At 53.5% G+C, this 20,890-nt stretch overlaps 1 long non-coding RNA gene across 1 annotated transcript in view; it reads right to left on the bottom strand.

Moving 5' to 3' along the window:
* LOC140388423 (uncharacterized) overlaps nt 1-20,890 on the bottom strand; it is a 29,146-nt gene that overhangs the window by 2,687 nt on the left and 5,569 nt on the right. The window contains exon 2 of the long non-coding RNA XR_011934183.1: nt 11,262-11,320. This is a non-coding gene — a long non-coding RNA (uncharacterized lncRNA). The remainder of the gene's footprint in view (nt 1-11,261; nt 11,321-20,890) is intronic.

The following is a 20,890-nucleotide window of genomic DNA, read 5'->3' as shown; positions in this document are numbered from 1 at the left end:
TAACCTGGCACCATGTGGAGGAAGAGGATATCTGCTCCCGGTGGCCGTCAAGGTCACCACAGCCCTGAACTTTTACGTCTCGGGATCATTCCAGGGCTCAAGCAGGGACCTGTGTGGAATATTGCAGCCCACAGCCCACAGGTGCATCCGGCAGGTCATGAATGTCCTGTATGCCAGGGCGGAAGGCTACGTGGACCAAGACCAGCAAGATGCCCAGGCATCAGCCTTCTCCGCCATTACCGGGATGCCCCAGGTCCAGGTGGTAATAGATGCAACGCTTGCTGCCCGATGCTCACCGGACTATCTGGAGGTACCCTACAAAAACCAAAAGGGGTTCCACTCCCTCAACATTCAGCTCAGCTGTGACCACCAGATGAAGATAATGCACGTGTGCCCGCTTCCCAGGGAACGTCCACGACAGCTACATCCTGGGGCAGTCAGTCATTCCTGCCCTCTTTGAGGAGAATCCCAGGATAGGAGGCTGGCTCTTGGGGAATATCCGCTGAGGACCTGGCTCATGACGCCAGTACGGAGGCCGGAGACCGAAGCGGAGACCCGGTATAGCGAGGCCCATGCAGCCACCCAGGCGATCATTTGAGCGGTGCACTGGACTCCTCAAGATGCCTCAAATTCCGGAGGTGCCCTCCAGTCCACTGCCTGGAGAGTTGCCCGCTTTGTTGTGGTCTGCTGTGTCCTCCACAACCTCCCACAGCAGTGGGGCGAAGAGATGGAGGTTGGTGACGAGGAACATGTGGCCACCTCAGAGGAGGAGCATGAGGATGAGGGGATGGGGACTAGGATGTTGAGGAGGCACTGGACCAGCAGGGGCTGGAGGATGATGTCGGGGAGGAACCTGGGGCCCAGCCAGAGGCTGTAGAAAGGCGGCAGCAGTGAGGGTCCGGCAAGCCCAGTGGGCCAGGGAGTTCTCATACTGGCCCGATGTACCTAGGACGTGGCCGGCCTGTTCCATCGTCGCATCCTTACCCTCCCACCACCCCCATTTCCAATTCTCCCAGGGTATGTGTCACATCACTCCAGGGTGCTGGGACTGTGTCATCACTGTCAGCGGGTCACTGTCGAGGGCAGGGAGGGGTGATGATAACCCGCAAAGAGCTGGGTGCTGGTGCCCCTCAATCTACGCCATAGTCTGACCCCTGCCCTTCCACTGAGGGCTCGATCACACCAACCACCTGCACGCGGTGATGCATTGCGGAACAAAGTGACAAAGGCTTCCTGCTGGTTGTGCACAAGGTTGTTTATTCAATACAGATCCCCATTTTGCTGTACGCTCTGGCCATTGAGCCACTGGCAATGGCGATAAGAGCTTCCAGGGGCTGGTCCGGGGTGGGGTGAAACACAGCATCTCGCTATACACCGACGACCTGCTCCTGTATGTGTCCGACCCGTTAGAGGGGATGGAAGAGATCATGAGGATTTTAGGGGAAATGGGATAAAGAGCGAGATGTTTGCGATCCAGGCAAGGGGGCAGGAAAGGAGACTGGGAGAGCTGCCGTTCAGAGTGGTGGCAGGAAGCTTCCATTATTTAGAAATCCATTAGAGATCCAGGTGGCACGGGACTGGGGGCTGTTACATAAACTAAACTTGACCCGGTTAGTGGAACAAATGAAAGAGGACATCCGAAGGTGGGATATGCTCCCGTTATCACTGGCGGGGAGGGTACAATGAAAATGACGGTCCTCCCAAGATTCCTGTTTCAGTACCTCCCCATCTTTATCCCAAAGGCCTTTTTCAAGCGGGTAAATAAGGTGATCTCCGGTTATGTTTGGGTGGGCAAATCCCCGCAAGTGAAGAAGGTGATGCTGGAGCGTGGCCAGGGAGAAGGGGGGGGGGGGGGAGGGTGCGGGGGGGAGAGGGCGGGCTGGCGCTGCCGAACTTCAGCAACTATTACTGGCGGCAAATATAGCCATGATTAGTGTAGCGCACAAAGACTCACGAGAGACGAATAGAGATGAAGTCGATGAGGCATAATTAAGTGTGACTTGTTCCCCGCAGTTCAGTAACAGACTGGCCTGCGGGGGAGAACTCCTGGTTCTTATACTCCGCCTTCAGGGCGGAGCTAGAGGTCAACAGCCAACCAGGAGCCGGGATCTGTCAGCCAATGACATCACGGCTTCACAGTCCCACATGACCCCTAATGCATACTACCACATTCACCCCTTGTTAAAAATGAACCCGGCGGGGTGGTGCTTCGCATGGTGGTAAGGGTTTACAAGGCTGGTCCTGGGAGGAAAACTTTTGCATGTTATCACAGTATGTACAGGGTTTTTTTGTTTTGCACTATTTACAGTGGTCGTAAGGGGGGAAAAGAAAAAGGTCCTCGTTAAAGTCCACAACATTGTAGTGTTACACCGATGCCACGAGTCGGTCGGGTGGTCTGGTTGTTCTTGTCGATCGCCTCGGCCCCGGTGGTGGTGCTTGTTCCCGTGTTGTCGTCTCCGGGAGCCTTACGGTTTCTGCTTCAGCTTCACTTCTGGTCGGACCTGGGAGGACTGATCCTCCCGGGAAGGGGGCGGTGGCAGGGTGTGCCGGTGGCAGGGAGGGGGTGATTGGTGTCGGAGGGGTGTGCGTGTTGCCGGCGGGCGCCAGATCTCGCAGGGAGACCGTGTCCTGTCAGCCGTCGGGGTACTCCACGTAAGCGTACTGCAGGTTCGCGTGCGGGAGGTGAACCCTCTCGACCAACGGGTCCGACTTGTGTGCCCGCACACGTTTTCGGAGCAAGATGGGTCCTGGGGCCGCCAGCCAGGTCGGCAGCGACGTTCCAGAGGAGGACTTCCTGGGGAAGACAAGGAGGCGCTCATGAGGCGTTTGGTTAGTGCTAATACACAGTAGCGACCGGATGGAGTGGAGAGCGTCCGGGAGGACCTCCTGCCACCGTGAAACTGGGAGGTCCCTGGACCGTAGGGCCAGTAGGACGGTCTTCCAGACCGTGCCGTTCTCCCTCTCTACTTGCCCATTCCCCCGGGGGTTGTAGCTGGTCGTCCTGCTCGAGGCTATACCGTTGCTGAGCAGGAACTGGCGCAGCTCGTCACTCATGAAGGAGGACCCCCTGTCGCTGTGGACGTATGCGGGACAACCGAACAGTGTGAATATGGTGTTGAGGGCTTTAACGACTGTGGCCACTGTCATGTCAGGGCAGGGGATGGCGAAGGGGAAACGGGAGTACCCGTCCACCACATTCAGGAAGTATGTGTTGCGGTCGGTGGAGGGGAGGGGCCCTTTGAAATCTAGACTAAGGCGTTCAAAGGGACGGGAAGCCTTGATCAGGTGCGCACCATCCGGCCTGAAAAAGTGCGGTTTGCACTCTGCGCAGATGTGGCAGTTCCTTGTGACTGTACGGACCTCCTCCACAGAGTAGGGGAGGTTGCGGGACTTTATAAAGTGGTAGAAACGAGTGACCCCCGGGTGGCAGAGATCCTCGTGGAGGGTTTGGAGGCGGTTAATTTGTGCGTTGGCACATGTGCCGCGGGATAGGGCATCGGACGGCTCGTTCAGCTTTCCGGGACGGTACAGGATCTCATAGTTGAAGGTGGAGAGCTCGATCCTCCACCTTAAGATCTTGTTGTTTTTAATTTTGCCCCGCTGTGCATTATCGAACATGAAGGCTACCGACCGTTGGTCCGTGAGGAGAGTGAATCTCCTGCCGGCCAGGTAATGCCTCCAATGTCGCACAGCTTCCACTATGGCTTGGGCTTCCTTTTCCACTGAGGAGTGGCGGATTTCTGAAGCGTGGAGGGTTCGAGAGAAAAAGGCCACGGGTCTGCCCGCTTGGTTAAGGGTGGCCGCTAGAGCTACATCGGAGGCGTCGCTCTCGACCTGGAAGGAGAGGGACTCGTCGATGGCGCGCATCGTGGCCTTTGCGATATCCGCTTTGATGCGGCTGAAGGCCTGGCAAGCCTCTGTCGACAGAGGGAAAGTCGTGGTCTGTATTAGCGGGCGGGCCTTGTCTGCGTACTGGGGGACCCACTGGGCGTAATATGAAAAGAACCCCAGGCAGCGTTTTAGGGCTTTTGAGCAGTGAGGGAGGGGAAATTCCATGAGGGGGCGCATGCGTTCGGGGTCGGGGCCTATTATCCCATTGCGCACTACGTATCCCAAGATGGCTAGCCGGTTTGTGCTGAAAACGCACTTGTCCTTGTTGTATGTGAGGTTCAAGGCTTTAGCGGTCTGGATGAATTTTTGGAGGTTGGCGTCGTGGTCCTGCTGATCGTGGCCGCAGATGGTTACGTTGTCGAGATATGGGAACGTGGCCTGCAACCCGTGTTGATCAACCATTCGGTCCATATCTCGTTGGAAGACCGAGACCCCGTTTGTGACGCCAAAAGGGACCCTTAGGAAGTGGTATAATCGCCCGTCTGCCTCGAAGGCTGTGTACTTGCGGTCACTTGGGCGGATGGGGAGCTGATGGTAGGCGGACTTGAGGTCCACGGTGGAGAAGACCCTATATTGGGCAATCCGACTGACCATGTCGGATATGCGGGGGAGTGGGTACGCATCTAGCTGTGTGTACCTGTTGATGGTCTGGCTATAGTCTATGACCATCCTTTGCTTCTCCCCTGTCTTTACTACTACCACCTGTGCTCTCCAGGGACTATTGCTGGCCTGGATTATGCCTTCCTTCAGTAGCCGCTGGACTTCGGACCGAATGAATGTCCGGTCCTGGGCGCTGTACCGTCTGCTCCTAGTGGCGACGGGTTTGCAATCCGGGGTGAGGTTTTCAAACAAGGATGGGGGCTCAACCTTGAGGGTTGCGAGGCCGCAGATAGTGAGTGGGGGTATTGGGCCGCCGAATTGGAAAGTTAGGCTCTGCAGATTGCACTGGAAGTCTAATCCCAGTAATGTGGGCGCGCAGAGTTGGGGAAGGACGTAGAGCCGGTAGTTTTTAAACTCCCTCCCTTGCACCGTTAGGGTTACTATGCAGAAGCCTTTAATCTGTACGGAGTGGGATCCTGCCGCTCGGGAAATCTTTTGCGCACTGGGACGGATGGTCAAAAAACAGCGTCTTACCGTGTCGGGGTGGATGAAGCTTTCTGTGCTCCCGGAGTCGAGCAGGCATGGTGTCTCGTGGCCGTTTATCAGCACCGTTGTTGTCGTCGTCCGGAGCGTCCGGGGCCGTGCTTGGTCCAGCATCATTGAGGCCAGACGTGATCATAGTGCTTGAGCGTCTTCCTCGAACCCCGTGGAGCCATCGACACTGGGGTCCGTTGTTGCCGTCCAAGATGGCGGCGGGGGTGAACAAAATGGCTGCCCCCATGCATCGCACATGGCTGGGGGGGTCACAAGATGGCGGCGGGGGTGGACAAAATGGCCGCCCCATGCGTCGCACATGGCTGGGGGGTCCCAAGATGGCGGCGCCCCTCCTCCCCTCGTGGTGGCCGGGACCCAAAATGGCGGCGCCTGCGGGTCGCACATGGGGAGCTGGGGAGCGTTTGAAACGCGCAGGACTCCTTGTTCTCCGGGGACCGGGACCCAAAATTGCTGCACTTGCGGGTCGTACATAGGGCACTGGGGGGGTTGGGGAGCGTTAGAAAAGCGCAGGACTGCTTCTTCTCCTGGGACAGCGGCGACCTCCCGGGACCGGCACACAGCCGCGAAATGGCCCTTTTTCCCGCAGCTTTTGCAAATCGCTGTGCGGGCCGGGCAGCGCTGCCGGGGGTGTTTCGCCTGGCCGCAGAAATAGCAGCGGGCCCCCCCCGGGACGACTTGGAGTCTGAACCGCGCAAGCCTGTGGGGTGGGGGGGGGGGGTTTGTCGCGACGGGGGTCCACGGAGCACAAGGGGCTGCCGCGCGGTCGGGGACGTACGCGCGGGCGTTTCGCGCGGCTACATCCAGGGCTAGGCTGCAAGGGCCCGTGCCTCTGAGAGTCCCAGCGACTCTTTTTCCAAAAGTCTTTGGCGGATTTGGGGAGAGTTCATACCTGCGACAAAAGCATCGCGCATCAACATGTCCATGTGTTCAATCGCGTTTACCGGCGGGCAGCTGCAGGCCCGTCCCAAAATTAGCAGCGCGGCGTAGAATTCGTCCAACGATTCTCCGGGACTTTGCCGTCTCATTGCGAGCTGGTAGCGTGCGTAGATCTGGTTCACTGGGCGAACATAGATGCTCTTTAGTGCTGCGAACGCCGTCTGGAAATCCTCTGCGTCTTCGATGAGAGGGAAAATTTCCAGGCTTACCCTCGAGTGCAGGACCTGTAGTTTCTGGTCTTCTGTGACCCGGCCAGGGGCCGTTCTGAGGTAGGCCTCGAAACAAGTCTGCCAGTGTTTGAAAACTGCTGCTGAGTTCACTGCGTTGGGGCTGATCTTCAGGCATTCCGGGATGATCCTGAGGTCCATAGTCCTTTAAGCACGCTTAATAAATTGTAGCGCACAAAGACTCACGAGAGACGAATAGAGATGAAGTCGATGAGGCTTTATTAAGCGTGACTTGTTCCCCGCAGTTCAGTAACAGACTGGCCTGCGGGGGAGAACTCCTGGTTCTTATACTCCGCCTTCAGGGCGGAGCTAGAGGTCAACAGCCAACCAGGACCCGGGATCTGTCAGCCAATGACATCACGGCTTCACAGTCCCACATGACCCCTAATGCATACTACCACAATTAGGAAATGGGTAGTGGGGAAGGGTCGGTTTGGGAGCGAGTAAAGGCAGCATCTTGTCAGGACATGAGTTTAGGGGCATTGATCACGGTACCTCTGCTGTTCTCGCCGACCCGGTACTCCACAAGCCCAGTGGTAGTGGCGGCCCTGAGAGTCTGGGAGCAGTGGAGGAAACATGTGAGAGCGGGGGCAGCACCAGTTTCGGCTCCAATCTGAAGCAACCATCGGTTTGCCCCACGGGAGACTGGATGGAGGGTTTCGGGGATGGCAGAGAGCAGGGATCGGAAGGATGTGAGATTTGTTTATAGATGGGAGCTTCCCGGTTTGAGGGAGTTAGAGGAGAAGTTTGGGTTGACGGGAGGGAATGTGTTTAGGTATCTGCAGATTCGGGACTTCTTGCGAAGGCAGGTTCCAACCTTCCCGCTCCTACCGCCATGGGGGATACAAGGTAATTTCTAGAGCATGGGTGGAAATGGGGAAGGTCTCAGATATCTATAAAGAACAAAGGCATCATGGGGTGAGAGGAAATGCAGACAAGAGGAGCTAAAGCACAAATGGGAGGATGAGTTACTGGGGAGATAGAGGCAGGTCTCTGGACGGATGCATTAAGCAGGGTCAACACATCCACGTCTTGCGCCAGGATCAGCCGGATACAATTTAAGGTCGTTCGCCAGGCACACATTACGGTGGCCCGGATGAGCAAGTTTTTTGGGAAAGAAGACAGGTGTGCAAGGTGTGCGGGAAGGCCAGCGAACCATGTTCACAGGTTTTGGGCATGTTTGATGCTGAGGGGATTCTGGCAGGGGTTTGTAGATGTCATGTCCATGGTGTTAAAAACAAGGGTGGCACCGAGTCCAGAGGTGGCGATTTTCGGAGTGTCGGAGGACCCAGTAGTCCAAGGGACAGAGAGGCCGACGTCTTGGCCTTTGCCTCCTTGGTAGCCCGGAGACGGATACTGTTAGCTTGGAGGGACTTGAAGTCCCCAAAATCAGAGACCTGGGTCAATGACATGAGAAAATCAAGTTTGCCCTAAGAGGGTCAATGCTAGGGTTCGTCCGGAGGTGGCAGCCGTTTGTCGACTTCTTTAGAGGCAATTAACTGTCAGCGGGGGCGGGGGGGGGGGGGGGGGGGGGAGGTAGTAGTCTAGATTACTGTTCTAGGAAGGTGGGACCTGTGAGGGAGGTAGAGGGTCTTTGCACTATGTTTATAGTTGTTTGTATATGGTTTACTGTTATGGTTATAAAATCACAAATGCCGCAATAAAATATTTTACAAAAATAAATAGAGATCCCCACTCTCACGATGGTGCAGCCCACTCCCCCCCCCCCCCCCCACCTCGCTATCTACCTCGTCCTGTCCCCCTTCCCCCGTGCCCTCAGTGATCCTCGATGTGCTTGGTCCTCCTAGATATACCACTACGGCTAGATGTCTCACCAGGATGCACAACTGAGGTGGAGGAGCCAGCTGCTTATCTCGTTCCATGACCTTCAAAGCACCTTGCGGCCATCCTCTGGGGCTCACCTGTTGACGGCACATGCACAGCCTTTCCGCCTTGGCCCGTGTGCTGACCCCAAGACACGGCCTGATCAACGTGGTGGAACGCAGGAGAGCTGGTGGTCACCGTCGCGGCCCCTTGAGACGGGTCCGGGTTGTCACTCGGTGCCTCCTCCTCCCGGTCGGTGCCCAAAGGGCCCGCCTTGGGATGGAGGGGCAGCTGGTTCAAGCCCCGGCTGCCCCTGCATCATCTGACTGTCAGCCTTGGCTGCTCCCCGTGCTTGCACCATGGTGTTGATGCCCTTTGCGACGCTCCTCAGTGACTGCGACACATCCCCCAGTGACCGGGTCTTGCAGTGCCTCAGCCATGCCCACCTACGATTGGGACAAGCTCCTTGGTGCATCGGCCATTTCCATCTGAGAGCGAGACATGTCCCGCAGAACCTCATCAAGGTCAGCCTGGTACTGAGTGACATCGCCCAGTGAGGCAGACATACTGTCGAGACCCTCAGCCATGGCTGTCACCGACTGCGCTATGCCTTGGACACCTTCACTAACGGTGCCAACATCATGCACCAGACGCTCCACTGCGGTCGCCATCCGAGCACCGTTGGCTTCGGTGCCACTCATTGCCCACGCCATCTCCTGCGCCCATAACCTCTGGGACTGTTCCAAGCTGCTATGGATCTGCTGGCGTGATGCTGACATCTCCCTCTTAATGTCCTGGCTGCTGCCTAACATCTCCATCAGGTCCGGGTAAACCTGTTGCAGAGGCTCAGCATCAGGCTGGGACCCAGGGATCCAGCAGGCATTTGACCGCTGTTTTGCCTGGGGGTTCCCTCCTCCACCAGATGTGCATCATCAGCAGTGTGGTGCTCACCAGATTGTGCCCCAGAAGCCTGACCACTAACATGTCCCACCGAGGCATATGTATCTCGGTGGGGATGACTGCTGTGCCACGACTAGAACAGTTGCATCGTCGGAGCTCTTCTCCAAGGTGTTCTCCTCGGGGTCAGGAGAGGGTGCCGCCCGGGATAGGCCAACGCCGTCGGCTGGAGGACCTGCGGAAGAATGGACATGTTGTCAGTGGGAGGGATGGATCAGTCAGTAAGGCGATCAGTACTCTCATTTGACTGGACCTCTGGGTGGAGCCTGGTGGTTCCTCACCTCTGTGGCAGCCGGCAGCTTCCGCATGGGTGACCGCCCTGTTCTTGGCCATCCTGGTCACCTCCAGGGCCCGCTCCTTGAAGGAGATGTGGATTCTCAAGTCTGGCACCCCACCACCAGTCTGGGCTCTCCCCGCCGTTTGTGGGAGAGCTTTTCCTGAGGAGTCGCAAAGAGCATTGTTAGCCACATGTGTGGTTCACAATTGTGGGGAGGGTTGGGGTCACCTGGGGGGATGCTCCCTTGGGAGGTGGTGGGAAGTTGGTGTCTACTCACTCGTGCTGACCTTCTGGCACTGGAGGCCAGTCCTCCTGGTCACACTGCCGAGCTGATTGCTGCTGCCACCTCATCCCAGGCAGCACTTGCTGCCTTGTAGCTCACCCTCCTGGATGCCCGGGGGAACAGGACATCCCTCCTGGCCTCCACCATGTCCAGGAGCTTACCCAGGTCAGCATCCCCGAATCTTGGGGCCAGTCTCCTCGGCGCCATTGTTGCGAGCTGGCTGGGGCTGGCTGAGCAAGTGCAGCTTAAGTGCTGCTCGACATTGTTAGCTGGGGGGGGTCAATTAATTGGATCAATTAATGTTGAATAGCGTTGCCAGCCTCGCTGGGCTGAGCGCTGGGAAACTCGTGGCAATTCCCACTTGCTAGCACACTTAGAAACTTTTCTGGAGAATCGCACCCTTATCATCCCTTCTCTTTGGAACGCTTTAATGCATTACCCGAATAACAGATTTATTATTGCTTACATGTACCATAGTTTACATATGTCCCCAAATAATGTTTGCATAGAAAAAAACTATTTACATGCATGTTAAACATCTATGGAAGTCCATTGGTTTCCCCTCACACAACATCAAGGACTAAAGTGTACTGTTTAAAAAAAAAACCATTACTTCCCCATGCAAGCATTCTACCCATCATCCTTGACTTGTGCTCCAATGGAGCCACTCTGCTCCTATTGAACAAGAGTACCTTTTTGGATGTCATCCCAGTAGGAAGTCCTGCCTTTGTGATCCAAGGAATAGTTGGCATAAACGTGTCCTACTAATATCACAATTCATCAACTGTGGAATTCCAAAACATAGGCTTTTCCAAGCGGGTGACAATCACGTTCTTCGCTATCTCCTAATCTTTTATTCCTAGTTCACCTACTCTCCTTTCGGAAACTTGTTTATGTAATTTTATCTGCCAGGATGTGGTGATGTGCCTATGGGCTATATCATAGTTGGATAGTGTGCGACCTCCACCAAGCAGGTGGCGGTACAGACGCACCATGCAGTCTCCAGACTAAGGTCATGTGACCTGTGACTCCGATATAAAGGGAGACACATCCGGCCATCTTCAAAAGAAGATTGAGAGGGTAATAAGACTCCGTGATAACGTGCTCTGTATCAGATTGCTATCTTACCACATGAGACTCAATAAAAGATTCTGGTTTGGCCAAGTCAAAGTGTTTGGCAAGTTCCTTTGTGAATACAGCACGTTTAGGTGTAGGGCCGATGCGTGTTTAAAGTCAATTACCCAAAAGTCGCTGCGCAAAATGTGGCAAGTCATCATTATTAGATTCTAGAAAATCTAATCTCGCTATCTCACAAAAGACAATGGAAATGCAGTGAATGGCCCTGGTGTACTTGTGCAACAGATACAAAATAAACCTGCCACAGAAAGTTAGGTTTGTCCATTTCAGTCAAGATACTCCTTTAATAGAGCAGCATGGTGGCATAGTGGTTAGCACTGTTGCCTCACGGCGTCGAGTTCCCAGGTTCGATCCTGGCTCTGGGTCACTGTCCATGTGGAGTTTGCACATTCTCCCTGTGTTTGCGTTGGTTTCACCCCCACAACCCAAAGATGTGCAAGGTGGGTGGTTTGGCCACGCTAAATTGCCCCTTAATTAGAAAAAATGAATTGGGTACTCAAAACATTTTTTATTATTTTTTTTAAAAAGATACTCCTTTAATTATTGTAGAAATGTTAAATTTCTGCCAACTAACCTCTCTGGCCGTGATTTTAGCACAAATGTGGGGTTGCATTCCTTCTGGTTTGAATTGTTCTGAAATTTTGAAAACGTAACACTAATTAGTTGTATATTCAATTTTGTCTGAGCTTTTTTCCTCCCCATCTTAATCTAATATCTTTGTCCCTCTTTTTTATAGCTGACTTGACATTGAATTCACACACTCTGGTTTATACTTCCTTCTCAGTCCTGTACTCTAATTTCACTATCCTTCGATTTGAGGAGGAAAACAACTGTTTGCCCTGTTTCACCACAATCTGTTCACATTTTCACCAACTTACCATGCGGAAAATAAAATTCCTAGACATTCAATGAAGAGGTGTAACGAACAACAGACGCCACTACTGTAAAACATGGCACAGCTTGTTCGAAGCAAGGTCAGTATGAATGTTAATTTTCAGTCGTTGCAGGCAGGTGTGTAAATAAATCAAATAAGAAATATAGACAATTCTGAAAGGAACATTATAAAATTCAGCCACAACTTCATGATTGATTGAAACAAATCAATAATATTGTAAGGATTCTGATTTTAAAAATTAGGCCTTAAGCAGCCAATGAAATGGAAGGAAAAGTAAATTCACAGAACCTGAAATCAAGGAATAAAGTGCTTTTAAAAAGGCCTTCAAATAAAAGAAAAACATAAAATCACCTTGTCAACACCCACTCCCCCCCGCCCAGTTCACATCTTACCAGCAATGTGTTTCAAGTTCCTTTTATGTTTTCACCCCAAATTCTTTGCTGACAAGCTTTTCAGAAACAATTATGCAAAGTTTTTACATTTCACCAGGAATGGTCTGTGGAAACCAACAGCAGGAACGATTCAAGCAAATTAGCTGCACACTGTCTCCTCTTAATGTTTCAAGAAATGACCTAGAGGCGGTGCTGGATAAACTGATCCAGAACTGATTAAACTCAACCAATCAATAAGCAACAACCTGAAAATCAATCCCATGCCCATCTATTCCATAAGGCAAGTTATCCATCTACTTTTTTTTTTCAAATCATCAGTCCAGGAACTATTCACATTCAGAATGTAAACTCAGAAACAAAGATCCTTAGCAATGTTGCCAATCTAAACAGAAGAGATTAGTTTTGTGCTATTGTATTGGCCAACCGCTGTGGGGTTACATGCGCTAAATCAACAACTACTGTCAGAAAATAAAACATAAAGGTGTAAGCATATGATATACTGTCAACATATATCTTTAGAAGATCATGTAATAGCCTCCCCTTGTTAATAACCACGTACAGTAGTTTACAACAGCTGTCACATAAATGCAGCTGTCACATAAACAAAGCTATTTTAGTAGAGAGCCATCTGGTGGTATCAGGTTTTCAAGCAGTGAAATATGTGGGAGTACACAATGAAGATGCATTGACATTTTGTCTTGTTTAATAACAATGTTCTTCCGTGTAGGCAGTCTTTATATCATCTCTTCAGAAAATAATTGGCCAGCTTGTTTTCTCAGTAATAATCTGAAAAATAATTCCATTGTTAGGATTACACAAAATACATTGTTAAAAATAATTAACTGTTTAAAATGATTATGAACATTTATTATGGTTAAGAAACCCCGGCTCTGGGTCACTGTCCGTGTGGAGTTTGCACATTCTCCCCGTGTCTGCGTGGGTTTCATCCACACAACCCCAAAGATGTGCAGGCTAAGTGGATCGGCCACGCTAAATTGCCCCTTAATTGGGAAAAAAAAATTGGATGCTCTAAATTTAACCATCAGCACGTTTTTTTCAGATACATAACATAAACCAAATAAATATAGGGGGTGGGATTCTCCTTCCAGCGACGCCGGAATCACGAGGCACGATCGGGTGGTGAATCGCGTGTCAGCCGAAAATCGAGACAGGCACCTGGCAGACTGCCATGCTCTGGTGCCGCAACAGTGGCATGAATGGCACTGAGGATCCAGGTTCGATCCCAGCTCTAATTTTTTATTTATTTTTCATTTAAAAAAAGTGCCAGCCACACCGGTATCCCTGCCGGCAGGGACAGGTGCCAGGGCCAGAGGCCCCTGTGGTGCTGGGCACCGATGGGACCAGGAAGAACGGCCAGGGGGGGGGTGGGGTGTAGGGGGTGCTGGGGAGGGGGACATGGGAGGCAGGGGCTGCAGTGCAATCCGGGGCCACTGTGTATCCAGTTGGACCTGGTTGGGCACGGGGGTACTTACCATGCTAACATGTCTGCCTTTCACCCGCTGAAGCCAATGGATTTTGGAATTCAACCAGGAATGGTTGCCACTGCCTTGCCGCCGCATACCAGTCCTGGAGACCCGCTCCTGTCTCAACCATGGTTTCAATGCTTGCGGTCATGGAGTCAGGGACTGGGCCACCTCCATCTGGAAATGTGCCATTTCCCTCTGTGACTGGTTCAGGTCAGCCAGTACCCAGGCAATGCCGTTGACGCCTGCAGCCCTGACCCTTTATGACTGGGCCAAGTTGTGAAGTGCTGCTGCAATGTCCACGTGGTCCTGGTACATAGCAGCCACTGACCGCACAGAGTGCCCCAAGCCTTGGCCATGCTGACCCATGGTCGATAGCTTCGCCTCCAAGGCCTCCACCGCGGACACCACCCATGCGGTGTTGGCTTGGGTGGCACGCATAGTCAGCACCACCTCCTGCATCTGCAGGCACAGGATGGTTGCTGACAAAAGCAACTCCAGCATCGATGAGACCGCCCTTTCCAGAAGCCTAAGACCTATCTGGACGGCAGCTAATCCCTGGGGTCGGGCTGCCCTCTGACCGTCCGCCCGTCGGGGGTTCGTACCTCCACTTGATGTACCGCTGCACATGTATGGTGCACACCAGATAGTGCCCAGGAGTGTCTTCGCTATAATGCCCAACCGGGTCGAGTGTCTCTGGGATGGTGGAGGATGTTGGAGACAGCTGCAATGGAAAGTCAGTGTCGTCCTGCGTGTCTGTTGCGCACCAGATAGTGCCCCAGGACCCTCTTCACTGTAATTTATTTATTTAAATTTTTTTTTTAGAGTACCCAATACTTTTTTTTTCAATTAAGGGCCAATTAACATGGCCAATTCACCTACCCTGCACATCTTTTGGGTTGTGGAGGTGAGACCCATGCAGACAGTGGGGAGAATGTGCAAACACCACTGTGGTGGTATGTATTAGGGGTAGTACGGTAACCAGTGATGCCGAGAGGCTATTGGTTGACAGACTCTGGATTCGGATTGGATCTGCTGCCTGCTAGCTCCACCCAGTAAGGCGGAGTATAAGAACCCGGGTTCTCCCAGCAGCCGCATTCTGTAACCGAGCTGCTGGGGAACAAGTCTGCGTAATAAAGCCATCGATTGACTTTATCTCTTCTCGCCTCGTGAGTGATTGATCGTGCTACAATTTAATACGCACACTTTAAAAGACAATGGAGCTCCGGATCGCCCTCGGAGTGCCTGCAAATCAGCCCCCACGCAGCAAACTCAGCGGCCACTTTTAAACACTGGCTAGCGTGTTTTGAGGGATACCTCCAAATGGCCCCCGGCAGACCTACAGAAGACCAGAAAATGCAGGTACTGCATTCCAGGGTGAGTCCGGAGATTTACACGCTCATCGAAGACGCGGAGGATTTCTCAACGGCACTCACCATGCTGAGAGGGATCTACATTCGGCCCGTAAATCAGGTCTATGCATGCCACCAACTCGCGATGAGACGGCAAATCCCCGGATGAGTTCTACAGCGCGCTGCTAATATTGGGAAGAAGCTGCAACTGCCCACCGGTGACGGCTAAAACATACGGAACTCCTAATCAGGGATGCTTTCGTAGCAGGTATGACCTCATCCCAAATTCGAGGACAGAGACTCACTGGGGCTCACGGAGGCACGGGCCCTTGCGGCCTCCCTCGATGTGGCCTCGCAGAATGCCCGCGCTTATGCCCCTGACCGCACGGCAGCCCCTTGGGCTCCGTGGACCCCTGCCGCAACCGACTCCCCTGCACCCCCCCCCATCCCCCCGCAAGCCTGCGCGGCTAGAGCACCAGACCACCCGGGGGGGCACCGCTGCTATTTTTGCGGGCAGTCGAAACACCCCCGGCAGCGCTGCCCGGCCCGCTCGGCGATCTGTAAAAGTTGCGGTAAAAAGGGGCACTATTCAGCAGTGTGCCAGTCCCGGGGGGTCGCCGCAATCTCCGGGGGAGAACTGGGACCACAGACTCAACCCTCCCAACGATCCATGTGCGGCCAACGGGCGCCGCCATTTTGGGTCCCGGACTCCATGCGGGGGGGGGGGATGGGCGCCGCCATCTTGTGACCCCCCGGCCACGTGCGACCCATGGGCGTGGCCATTTTGTCCGCCCCCGACCGCGTGCGATCCATGGACGCCGCCATCTTGGCTGACAGCCAAGTGCCCCAGCACGGACGGCCCCACGGGGCCTGAAGAAAACGCCCTGATGCAGCAACCGCGATTGGCTTCGGCGACCCTGGACCAGTCGCGGCCCCGGACGCTCCAAACGGCAACGACGACGGTGCTGGTTAACGGGTACGAAACGCCATGCCTGATCGACTCTGGGAGCACGGAAAGTTTTATCCATCCGGATACGGTAAGACGCTGTTTTCTTTCAATTCACCCGAATACCCAAAAGATTTTTCTGGCAGCGGGATCCCATTCCGTAGAAATCAAAGGGTTCTGCATCACTGACTATCTGCAGCCTCGCGACCCTCAAGGTTGAACCGCCTTCCTTGTTTGCGAACCTCACCCCGGATTGCAAACCCGTCGCCACTAGGAGCAGACGGTACAGCGCCCAGGACCGAACATTTATCCGGTCAGAAGTCCAGCGGCTGCTGAAGGAAGGCATAATCCAGGCCAGCAATAGCCCCTGGAGAGCTCAGGTGGTCGTCGTAAAGACAGGGGAGAAGCAGAGGATGGTTGTAGACTATAGTCAAACCATCAATAGGTACACACAGTTAGATGCGTACCCTCTCCCCTGCATATCCGGCATGGTCAATCGGATTGCACAGTACAAGGTCTTTTCCACCGTGGACCTTAAGTCCGCATATCACCAGCTCCCCATCCGCCCAAGCGACCGCAAGTACACTGCTTTTGAAGCAGACGAGCGGCTCTACCACTTAAGGGTTCCATTCGGCGTCACTAACGGAGTCTCGGTCTTCCAACGGGAGATGGACCAAATGGTTGACCAACATGGTTTGCGGGCCACGTTCCCGTATCTCGACAACATCACCATCTGCCGCCACGACCAGCAGGACCACGACGCCAACCTCTGCAAATTCCTCCAGACCGCTAACGCCCTGAACCTCACTTACAACAGGGAAAAATGCGTGTTTAGCACCGACCGTCTAGCCATCCTTGGCTACGTAGTGCGGAATGGAGTGATAGGCCCCGACCCTGAACGCATGCGCTCCCTTATGGAGTTCCCCCTCCCTCACGGTTCCAAAGCCCTGAAACACTGCCTGGGCTTTTTCTCTTATTACGCCCAGTGGACCCCAACTACGCGGACAAAGCCTGCCCGCTAATTCAGTCCACTACCTTCCCCGTCGACAGAGGCCCACCAGGCCTTCAGCCGCATCAAAGCAGATATCGCAAAGGTCACGATTCACGCAATCGATGAGTCCCTCCCCTTCCAAGTCGAGAGCGACGCATCCGACGTAGCTCTGGCGGCCACCCTCAACCAAGCGGGCAGACCCGTGGCCTTTTTCTCCCATACCCTCCACGCTTCAGAGATCCGCCACCCCTCAGTGGAAAAGGAAGCCCAGGCCATAGTAGAAGCTGTGCGGCTTTGGAGGCATTACCTGGCCGGTAGGAGATTCACTCTCCTCACTGACCAACGGTCGGTAGCCTTTATGTTCGATAATGCACAGCGGGGCAAGATCAAGAACGACACTCCACATATAATTATGAGATCTTGTATCGTCCCGGAAAGCTGAACGAGCCGTCCGATGCCCTATCCCAGCACATGTGCCAATGCACAAGTGGACCGTCTCCAAGCCCTCCACGAGGACATCTGCCACCGGGGGGTCACTCGGTTCTACCACTTTGTGAAGTCCCGCAACCTCCCCTACTCCGTCGAGGTCAGAACAGCCACCAGGAACTGCCAAATCTGCGCAGAGTGCAAGCCGCACTTTTTCAGGCCAGAAAAGCGCACCTGATAAAGGCTTCCCGTCCCTTTGAACGCCTCAGTCTGGACTTCAAAGGCCCCCTCCCCTCCACCGATCGCAACACGTACTTCCTAAACGTGGTGGACGAATACTCCCGTTTCCCTTTCGCAATCCCCTGCCCCGACATGTCCGCGGCCAAAGTCATTAAAGCCCTCTGCACCATCTTTACACTGTTCGGTTTCCCCGCCTACATCTATAGCGATAGGGGGTCCTCCTTCATGAGCGACGAACTGCATCAATTCCTGCTCAGCAAGGGCATCGCCTCGAGCAGGACGACCAGTTACAACCCTCGGGGGAACGGTCAGGTAGAGAGGGAGAACGGAACGATCTGGAAGACCGTCCTACTGGCCCTATGGTCCAGGGACCTCCCAGTTTCACGGTGGCAGGCGGTCCTCCCGGACGCTCTCCACTCCATCCGGTTGTTATTATGTACGAGCACTAATCAAATGCCTCATGAGCGTCTCCTTGTTTTCCCTAGGAGGTCCTCCTCTGGAACGTCGCTGCCGACCTGGCTGGCGGCCCCAGGACCCATCCTGCTCCGAAAGCATGTGCGGGCACATAAGGCGGACCCGTTGGTCGAAAGGGTTCACCTCCTCCACGCGAACCCCCAGTACGCCTACGTGGAGTACCCCGACGGCCGACAGGACACGGTCTCCCTGCGGGATCTGGCGCCCGCCGGCAACACGCACACCCCCCCGACACCATCAACCCAACCCCCCCCTTCCTGCCACCGCCGCACCCCGCGACCGCCCCCTTCCCAGGAGGATCGGTTCCCCTCCCCTCAGCACCGACCAAGAATAAAGCCCAAGCTGAAACCGTAAGGCTCCTGGAGGCGACAACACCGGTACAAGCACCACCACCACCGGGGCCGAGGCGATCGACACAGACGACCAGACCACCCGACCGACTCATGGCGTCGGTCTAAAACTAAATATGGACTTTTCACAAGAACATTTTGCTTTTCTTCCTATACCCTCTGTAAATAGTTGCAACAGGACAAAATTGTACAATACTGTATTGCCATGTGAATGTTTTTTTTCCTCCCAGGACCAGCCCTGTAAACCCTTCCCACCATACGAAGCATCACCCCGCCGGGTTCATTTTTGACAAGGGGTGAATGTGGTAGTATGTATTGGGGGTCATGTGGGACTGGAAGCCCTAATGTCATTGGCTGACAGATCCCGGGTCCTGGTTGGCCGTTGACCTCTAGCTCCGCCCTGAAGGCGGAGTATAAGAAGCCGGAGTCTTCCCCCGCAGGCCAGTTTACTATCGAGCTGCGGGGGAACAGACACGCTTAATAAAGCCTCATCGACTTCACTCTATTCGTCTCACGGAGTCTTTGTGCGCTACAGGCATTAAATTGGCTGGTTGTACATGACGTTGATAGGTCACCAGGACCAAATGCATCCAAGGATACGGAGGGAAGCAAGAATGGCCATAATTTTCTAATCCTCCTTAGATACCAGGGTGGTCCAGAGTACTGGAGAATTGCAAATGTTACACCATTGTTCAAAAAAAGGGTGTAAGGATAAACCCAGCACAATAGGCCAGTCAGTGAAACCTCAGTAGTGGAGACACTTTTAGAACTGATAATTTGGGACAAATCACTGAGGGAAATGTGAATTAATTTTAAAAAGCCAGCACACATTTGTTAAGGACAAATCGTGTTTAACTAAGTTTAACATACTGGTTCAGCCGCAAGTGGAGCCGCGTGTCCAGTTCTGGGCATCATGTTAGGAAGGATGTGAAAGCAACTGAGAATAGTTTGAGTAACCAGTTACATGGATAGATTTGAGAAGTTGGAGCTGAAAGATCAAAAGGAGATTTGATAGAAGTGTTTAAAATCATAAGGGGTCAAAGTAGATAGGGAGAAACTTCTTCCATTGGTGGAAGGATCAAGAACTAAAGATACAGATTTACAGAAAGAAGCAACAAAGACATAGGATTTTTTTTTTACACCGGAAATGATTAAGATCTGGAATGCACTGTCCCAAGTGTGTGGTGGAGGATGATTTAATCAAGGCCTCCAAAAGAGAATTGGATTCTCCCCGTGTCTGCGTGGGTCTCCTCCGAGTGCTCCGGTTTCCTCCCACAAGTCCCGAAAGACGTGATTGTTAGGTCAATTGGACATTCTGAATTCTCCCTCAATGTACCCGAACATGCACCGTAGTGTGGCGACCAGGGAATTTTCACAATAACTTAATTGCAGTGTTAATGTAAGCCTACTTGTGACACTAATAAAGATTATTATTATAACAACCTGCACATCCCTGGACACTATAATTTAGCATGACCAATCCACATAGCCTGCACATCTTTGGACTGTGGGAGGAAACCAGAGCACCTGGAAGAAACCCACGCAGACACGGGGAGAAAATGCAAACTCCGCATAGACAGCAACCCAAGGCAGGAGGCACCAGTAGACACACTTTTCCTTGGGTTTGTATGGTTAGGTCAAATTTTCATAGGATCACTTCCGGGTGCGGCGATGACCAGCTAGGTCGCACGTTTCGGCACCTCCCGTTTGAACAGACTTTTGGGCTCTTATTGGGAGCCCCAATGGCAATTTTTGACGGCTAAACCCATTGTGCGGTGAAACAGAAGGGAATCCCCCCGGGTGTACATGGAGAAAGGAGATAATAGTGGCCGGATTGCAGAGGATCCTCTGGAGCAGCGGCAAGGAAGGGAAGCACGAAGCAAGATGGCGGCGGAGGGAGGCCGTTTGGTATGGGGCCCGGAACAGCAAGAGTTCCTTCGGAGATGTGTTGAGGAGCTAAAGAAGGAGGTGCTGGCCCCGATGCTGCAGGCGATTGAGGGGCTAAAGGAGGCGCAGAAGACCCAAGAATTGGAGCTTCGTGGCGTGAAGGCAAAGGCTGCCGAAAATGAGGACGAAATACAGGGCCTGGTGGTGAAGACAGAGACACACGAGGCACTGCATAAGAGGTGTATGGAGAGGCTGGAAGCCCTGGAAAATAGCTCGAGGAGGAAGAACCTAAGAGTTTTGGGTCTTCCCGAAGGTGCAGAGGGAGCGGACGTCGGGGCATATGTGAGCATGATGCTTCATTCCTTAATGGGACCGGAGGCCCCGACGGGCCCCTTGGAAGTGGAGGGAGCATATCGAGTCCTTGCGAGAAGACCGAAGGCGGGAGAAATACCTCGAGCTATAGTGGTGAGGTTTCACCGCTATAAAGACAGGGAGATGGTCCTGAGATGGGCGAAAAAGACACGGAGCTGCAGGTGGGAGAACGCGGTGATCCGCGTGTACCAGGATTGGAGTGCGGAGGTGGCGAGAAGGAGGGCGAGTTTCAATCGGGCCAAGGCGGTGCTCCATAGAAAGAAAGTTAAATTTGGTATGCTGCAGCCGGTGAGACTGTGGGTTACACATCAAGGGAAACACCACTACTTTGAGACGGCAGAAGAGGCGTGGACATTCATTGAAGAGGAGAAGCTGGACTAGACTGGAGGGAGAG

The sequence above is a fragment of the Scyliorhinus torazame genome, chromosome 13 (assembly GCF_047496885.1).
Source record: "Scyliorhinus torazame isolate Kashiwa2021f chromosome 13, sScyTor2.1, whole genome shotgun sequence".
Lineage (NCBI taxonomy): Eukaryota > Metazoa > Chordata > Chondrichthyes > Carcharhiniformes > Scyliorhinidae > Scyliorhinus > Scyliorhinus torazame.
Note: the sequence above shows the minus strand (reverse complement) of the source record. Positions and strands in the feature narration are given on the sequence as shown.